Raw genomic sequence first — 8151 nt, forward strand, 5'->3', positions numbered from 1 at the left:
TGGCCCTATTTATGGGCTCTAGGGTGGGCTGATTCATTCTTTGCCAAGACCAGGAAGGTGAAGCAACTGCCAGGAACTCCTGCGGAAACACTTGGCAAGATTTCTGCCTCAGGTCAGGATTTCGCAAGACAGAGGGACGGGGGACATTCCCGGAGTGCGGCACCTCTGGCAGGGACAAGGGCTCCCTCTGTGCAGTCTTTGTGCCCTTCCTGTCCTTTGATTGTCCTGTGTGTGGGCCAGTGGCCGGTGAGCTGGAAGAGGTGTCATCTCTGACCCCCCTGCTCTGCTGGAGCCCAGGGTTGGGTACGTGCCCTGTGGGCCCCTCCCTGTGCCCACTGACAGGGAAGAATGAATGAATGCCTCCTTCCAATAGATCATGTGCTGTTTCCTGGTTCCTTTAAGGGCCAGAGAAGGGTGGGGTGGCTGACAGTGGACAAAGTCTACTCTGAGCTCATGGAGCCCAGAATCTTGACCTTCCTGGGAGCCCCATGCTGGGATCTGGGTGTGCTCCAGAGGCCTTGAGGCAGCTCCTTGTCCCTCTCCTTTCCCTATTTGCAGGAGGGGACCCCTGAGGGACGCGGCCTTTCCTGTGAGTACGGAGGGAAGAGACCCCATGGATTGAGCGCTGAGGCTACAGTCCCTGCCCTGGGTGAGTCGGGCTGATGGGTGGGGTGTGAAAGCACCACACTGCTGCTCTGCAGACCCATTGCTTTGGGTCACTGAGAGTGCAAGGATCTGGCCTTATCCTTGAGGTCACTGAGACCACGCCCCTGACTCTGGCCACAGCCTTGGTCCATTGAGCCCAGCAGCCCAGGCCAGGGGTTCCAGAACTGTCACCAGGATGGCTGGTCCAGCAGGGAAGCAGTTCTCTTAACAGGGGCCTGGCTGGCATCCTTGGGAGGCAGTGATGGAGCGTAGGCTGTGCCAGTGTCCGCAGAGATGGCTCAGCTCACCCTTGAGGGCCAAGGTCGTCCTGGATGCCTGACCGAGGGTGTGCTGGTTTTAGAGCTTTCGATGGGACCAATGGGGACCTCACTGGCCCTGCCTACCTGCTTCTCAGGATCCCCAACCTGGGCTTGGGGACAGTGGCACCCTCTGGGAAGGGGCTCTGGGAGTCCTGAGCTGGGGTTAGTCTGGAGAGGCCCCCGCTGGATCCCCGCCGCCTCAGGCCCTGTCCTGCCTACTGTCCGTGTGATGAAAGGGCAGGAAGCAAAGATGAGCAAAACTGCAGGGGAACGGCGTTGCACGGAAGACTTCCCCATCTAGAGCAGCCCGTGGCCACTCCCTCCCTCCAAACCCCACCTTCTTTCATGACCCTGTTCCCAGGAACTCCACCTCTGCTACTCTCTCTGACCTTAAAAAGTATCCTCGACCAGCCTGGGCACGGCGGCTCACACCTGCAATCCCAGCACTTTGGTTGGCTGAGGTGGGTGAATCATGAAGTCAGGAGTTCGAGACTAGCCTGGTCAACATCATGGAACCCCGTCTCTACTAAAAATACAAAAATTAGCTGGGCATGGCGGCAAGCACCTGTAATCTCAGCTACTTGGGAAGGTGAGGCAGGAGAATCGCTTGAAGCTGAGAGGTGGGAATTGCAGTGAGCCAAGATTGTACCATTGCACTCCAGCCTGGGTGACAAAGTCTTTGTCTCGGAAAAAAAAAAAGTATCCTCAGGGACCGGCCTGGCCAAGATGGTAAAACCCTATCGGTACTGAAAATATAAAAATTACCCAGGTGTGGTAGTGCATGCCTGTTATCCCAACTACTTGAGGGCTGAGGCAGGCAAATTGCTTGAACCCAGGAGGTGGAGGCTGCAGTGAGCCAAGATCCTGCCACTGCACTCCAGCCTAGGTGACAGAATGAGACCCTGTCTCAATAAAACAAAGCCCCCAAGCAACAACAACACAAACTCACAAATCCTCGGGGAGGCTGAGGTGGGAGGGTCACTTGGGCCCAGGAGGCCGAGGCTGAGCTATGATTATGCACGCCAGCCTGGACGACACAGCGACTTGACGCTAAAAAGTACCCTCTAGTCTGCAATGACTGCTTCATGTAGGGGAGACCAGTGGGTGGAGCCCCAGAGAATGTTAAGTTGAGGGTGGGGCAGTGCCATGGATCTCTGGGGAGCCGGGACTCAAGGGTCTGAACGTTGGGGGTGAGCAGGGCACTGGGTCTGCAGCAGGAAAACAGCAGAGCCAGGTGCAGAAGGGAGATGGCCCTGCTTGGGGGTCCCCCAGGCCGGGTTGAAGCCTGGCTCCTCCAGGTGCACGGATCTCTGCCCAGCTCCCACCCCCATGGAGAGAGCTGTTCTGCGCTTCCGTGAGGTCGTGCACGGACTGTGTCGGGCCCAAGGTGTCCCTATACGAGGCTGAGTTTCTCATCAAACCCATGCGGGGCCCATTCCTCTCTCTGCACCGGCTCCAGTCCTGTCTCCTACCCACTGGCCTTGTCTCTCTTCAGAGTCCAGCAGGGCTGCAGGGAGGAGGTCAGCTCTACACACACACCCGCTACATAAGCTTCAGGACTCAGCAATAGGAAGGTTGGGTAAGGACCGTGGTGTAGACCTCCCATTCAGACTTGACCGACTCCAAGGGCTCCAGGGTTGACAGGACACTGGGGCTCCATTCCTTACCCACCCCCTTCCCACTGGACTCCATTCATTGGGCCTGGGCCCCTGGCCAAGGAGGGTAATCCAGGTTTCATGCTGCTCAGCACTTGGGGGAGTCCGTGGGCGCCAGGGCTGTTGGAACGGTCTCCACGACACGAGTGGCACCATGCGCAGGCATGCCACACACCTACCCGCCTCCTCTTGACCCCTCTTTTTTTTTATTTGAGACGGAGTCTCACTCTGTTGCCCATGCTGGAGTGCAGTGACGAGATCTCGGCTCACTGCAACCTCCATCTCCCAGGTTCAAGCAATTCTCCTGCCTCAGCCTCCGAGTAGCTGGAATTACAGGCGCGCGCCACCATGTCCTGCTAATTTTTTGTATTTTCAGTAGAGATGGGGTTTCACTGTGTTAGCCAAGATGGTCTCAATCTCCTGACCTCGTGATCTGCCTGCCTCAGCCTCCCAAAGTGCTGGGATTAAGGTGTGAGCCACTGTGCCCAGCCCCCTTGGCCCCTCTTATGGTTTCCACTGTGGCCCCTGGGCTGGTCCTGTTTTCTCTCAGTCAGCTGCAGGTGCGCCTAGTGAGCCCTCAAAGAGCCACACAGAAGCTCTGGGCCCAAGCCCCTCCTGAGAGGAACGGGGCTGGGCTCCCAAGTCCTGCTGTGCAGGTCAGCTTAGCAACAACAAGAGCCTAAAGGCAGATCCCTGCCTGGGATTTCTGTGACCAGAGGCCAGAAGTACTCCGGCTGTGCCCTCCGCTGTCTCTGGGAGGCTCGCCCCATTCCCTGGAGACTGCAGCAGCCTGTCCTCCCATGGAGAGGCCCAGGCCCCTCCACACTGATCTCATCCACGCATGAAGGCGACGAGAGGAGACGCTTCCTGGCGGTGCTTGCATCTCAGGAGTCCAGTCTGACCCCCCATTTTGGTTTCCAGATCTTGTGAGCAGCGTTCAGCAGCGTCCAGATCCAGGCCCAGGGCCCTTGCTGGTTCTGTCCGTAGGGGCCTGGCCCAGGCACGCCCCTTACATGGGTGCTCTGCCTATTATTCCTCAGCCTGGACTCCCATGTGGGCGAGAGGGCCCACAATGATCGCAGGGGCAGGCAGTGGCAGGCAGTGGCAGGCAGTGATGGACGCCAGGCTCCCGTGGAGCTGGTCACAGTCCCTCTGCCATAGGCCTCTGTCCCACATGGCCCTGGTGCTGCTCAAGACCAATGCTCCTCCCAGCCCTGCACCCCTCCTGCCTGGACTGCAGCCCCCAGCACCCCAGGAAAGGGGCATCTCCACCGTGGCCACCCCCACACTACCCCACGTGCTCCCTGCTTTCCAGGTCCCTGTCGGGGCCTCCACTGGCACCATGAGAGGGCGCTGGGTGAGAGGACCGGTCTGGCTCTCCTGAAAGCTGGTTCTTCCAAGAAGCCAGGACAGGCCAGGAGCGTGTCCAGCCCAGTTGGCAGGGTAGTAGGTTCCAGAAGAGTCAAATGAGACCCAATGTCCATGAAGACATCCCTGGCTTAAGAACCACAACACACAGGCTCCTGCCTGGGGTCCCTCTGGTGCCCCAGCGGGGCTGAGGATGGAGCAGGCTTGGTCTCTCATGCACTCTGCTCCATCCCAGTGGTGGAGGGAGATCGCAGTCCCGGCTCCCACTCCTCCTTGGCAGCACGTCTTTATGTATTTCAGCTAAGTGGGTAGGTTCCATGGCTGAGCCTCCCCCTCTGTGGGAGGGGGACATGAACAAGGCTGTGACAGGGAGCGAGGACCAGGTCCAGCTCCAAAGGAAGAGCATGTCCACCTTCAAAAGGAGGGGCCGACTTGGACCAGTGCAGAGTGGGGTGAGGGGCAGGGAGGGCAGTGCCAGCAGCAGAGCAGCAGGAGATGCCAGGAACACCCAGAGACCTTGGCCTTCACCTGGCCACTGTCCTTCAGCAGCCTGATTCTCAGAGTTCTGAGGGGACATATAAGTTTCTGGGTACAAGGGTTGGGGGCCCAGACCTTGGGCTGAAGGGAGGACCACTCCCTGTTCTTCCTCTTCCGTGACTCTCAGAATCACCTGTCAGGAGGGGGATCCCTCTGTGCTGGTATGACGGGCAGGCCCGAGGCTGCAGGGCACAGGTCTGAGTGCCTCTCCCTGGACACCTCAGGCCTTGGGTGGGCACTGGCCTCTCCCAGGTCGCTGCAGTCCCAAGTGCCCCTCCCTGGGTGCTCAGCCTGGGTCTGTTCCAACTAAAGTTTCTCATGGTTCTCCAGGTTCTGCCTACAATCTGAGGTCCCCCTGTCCTGGGTCACCTCCTCCTGACACTCTAGGGTCCCCTGTCCCTAGCTACCTCCCCCTTGATTCAGGCCCCTTCCTTCCCATACCCCTGGGGCCCCTGGTATGGCCACCTTTTCCCACACCCACAGGCCCCCCGCCCAGCCACAGCCTTGGCTTTCTCTCAAGAGTGCATTTTCTTAACAGTGAATTTCCTATTGTAAACATCTTCTGCAATCTGGAGAAGCTGAGAGTTTCCCAAATCATCAAATTACTACAGTGAATTACCACAAACTTGGCAGTGAGCTGTGATTACACCACTGTACCCCAGCCTCAGCAACAGAGCGAGATCCTGTCTTAAAAAAACAAACAAAAGGAATGAGAATATTGCCACTCTTTAGGAAAGGAAAAACATCTGGGCCACACCACCACCAACAAAATTATGTGTCATTTGTCTTTGAGTAATGTATATATTTCATTTATTCAACTTTTTTTTTTTTTTTTTTAAATAAGACGGGGTTTCACCATGTTGGTCAGGCTGGTCTTGAACTCCCGACTTCAGGTGATCTGCCCACCTTGGCCTCCAAAGTGCTTGGATTACAGGCGTGAGCCACAATGCCCAGCCCATTCATTCACCTTAAAAATCAGGCATTAGGGACTATAACAAATGTCCATCAAGAGAAGAACAGCATTAGGATATTAACCATCATGAAACTTAAAAATAATAGGAAAGGCCAGGCGTGGTGGCTCACGCCTGTAATCCCAGCACTTTGGGAGGCCAAGGCGGGCAGATTACTAGGTCAAGAGATCGAGACCATCCTGGCCAACGTGGTGAAATCCTGTCTCTACTAAAAATATAACGTTAGATAGGCATGGTGGTGAGCGCCTGTAGTCCCAGCTACTCGGGAGGCTGAGGCAGGGGAATTGCTTGAACGTGGGAGGCAGAGGTTGCAGTAAGCCGAGATCACGCCACTGCACTCCAGCCTGGGCAACAAGGCAAGACCCTGTCTCAAACAATAAAATAAAATATATTTGAAAAGAAAAAAGAAAACAATCAGGAGAAGAAATCAAGAAGATAGAAAGATCTTCCTATTTTATGGGAATATCAAAGCCAAAAGTTGACTCTTGAAAAAGACTAATAGAAATTTGGGGAAATTTCTCATGACAAAAAGATGTAAGGCACAAATAAACAAGGGTAGAAATCGAAAAGGGACAGAACTATAGAGTCTAGAGCTATTACAAAGATAACGAGAGAATGCTCTAAGTAATGGGACATTTTCCAGAAAATTATAACTTACAAAAGAGATTCAAGAAGAAAAACAGCCGGGTGCAGTGGCTCACACCTGTAATCCCAGCACTTTGGGAGGCCAAGGTTGACAGATCACGAGGTCAAGAGTTTGAGACCAGCCTGACCAACACAGAGAAACTCCTTTTCTACTAAAAATACAAAAATTAGCCGGGCGTGATGGCACACACCTGTAGTGCCAGCTACTCAGGAGGCTGAGGCAGGAGAATGCTTGAACCCGGGAGGCAGAGGTTGCAGTGAGCAGAGATCCCTCCATTGCACTCCAGCTTGGGCAACAGAGTGACACTCCGTCTCAAAAATAAAATAAAATAAAGAAAAACAACATCTGATTTATCCTATGACCATTGACAGAAATGGAATCAGTTGTTAACAAACACCAGGCTGGGTGCTGTGACTCACACCTGTAATCCCAGCACTTTGGAAGGCCAAGGTGGGTAAATTACCTGAGGTCAGGAGTTTGAGACCAGCCTGGCCAATATGGTGAAACCCTGTCTCTACTAAAAATATAAAAAATTAGCTGGGCACAGTGGTACATGTCTCTGTTGTCTCAGTTACTCGGGAGGCTGAGGCAAGAGAATCCCAAGAGAATCACTTGAACCCGGGAGGTGGAGGTTGTATAAGCCGAGATAGTACCACTGAACTCCTGCTTGGGTGACAGAGCAAGACTCCATCTCAAAAAATAAAATAAAATAAAACAAACAAATTAAAAAAAATAATAGGCCGGGCACGGTGGCTCACGCCTGTAATCCCAGCACTTTGGGAGGCTAAGGCGGGTGGATCACGAGGTCAAGAGATCGAGACCGTCCTGGTCAACATGGTGAAACCCCGTCTCTACTAAAAATACAAAAAATTAGCTGGGCATGGTGGCGCGTGCCTGTAATCCCAGCTACTCAGGAGGCTGAGGCAGCAGAATTGCCTGAACCCAGGAGGCGGAGGTTGTGGTGAGCCGAGATCGCGCCATTGCACTCCAGCCTGGGTAACAAGAGTGAAACTCCGTCTCAAAAAAAAATAATAATAAAATAAATAATAATAAATTAAATGCCAGGCAGGGCATGGTGGCTCATGACTATAATCCCAGCACTTCGGGAGGTCAAGGCGGGTGGATCACCTGAGGTCAGGAGTTTGAGACCAGCCTGGTCAACATGATGCAACCCCATCTCTACTAAAAATACATAAATTAGCCAGGCTTGGTGGCGTGTGCCTGTAATCCAAGCTACTCGGGAGGCTGAGGTGCGAGAACAGCTTGAACCCAAGAGGCAGAGGTTGCAGTGAGCTGAGATCACGAGGCAGGTGGATCACCTGAGGTCAGCAGTTTGAGACCAGCCTGGCCAACATGGAGAAACTCCGTCTCTACTAAAAATATCAAAATTAGCAAGGCGTGGTGGTAGACCCCTGTAATCTTAACTACTCAGGAGACTGAGGCAGGAGAATCACTTGAACCTGGGAGGCTAAAGTTGCAGTGAGCCGAGATCGTGCCACTGCACTCCAGCCTGGGCAACAGATTGAGACTCTGTCTCAAAAAATAAAAAAATAAAAATAAAAATTTCATTTTTGCATCACATGCTATTCAAGGGTACTGACAACATGACTTATCACTGTGGGTGTTGGCCTTTATCACCTGACTGAGGTGCACTGGTCAGGTCTCCCGCCAGACAGTCACTCTCCCCCCCTTACCATGCTCTACTCTTTGAAAGACATCCCTGTGTACAGCCCACACCTAAGAAGTGGGGAGTTTTGCTCTACCTCTTTGGGGGCTGAGTATCTACAGAAATTATTTGAAATTCTTTTATTTATGTATTATATATATATTTTGAGACAGAGCCTTGCTCTGTTGCCCAGGCTGGAATGCAATGGCATGATCTCGGCTCACTGCAACCTCTGTCTCTCAGGTTCCAGCAATTCTCCTGTCTCAGCCTCCTGAGTAGCTAGGATTACAGGCATGCACCACCATGCCTAGGTATTTTTTTTTTTTTTTGAGACAGAGTCTCA

This window comes from Cebus imitator, unplaced genomic scaffold, assembly GCF_001604975.1.
Source record: "Cebus imitator isolate Cc_AM_T3 unplaced genomic scaffold, Cebus_imitator-1.0 Scaffold216, whole genome shotgun sequence".
Taxonomy (NCBI): domain Eukaryota; kingdom Metazoa; phylum Chordata; class Mammalia; order Primates; family Cebidae; genus Cebus; species Cebus imitator.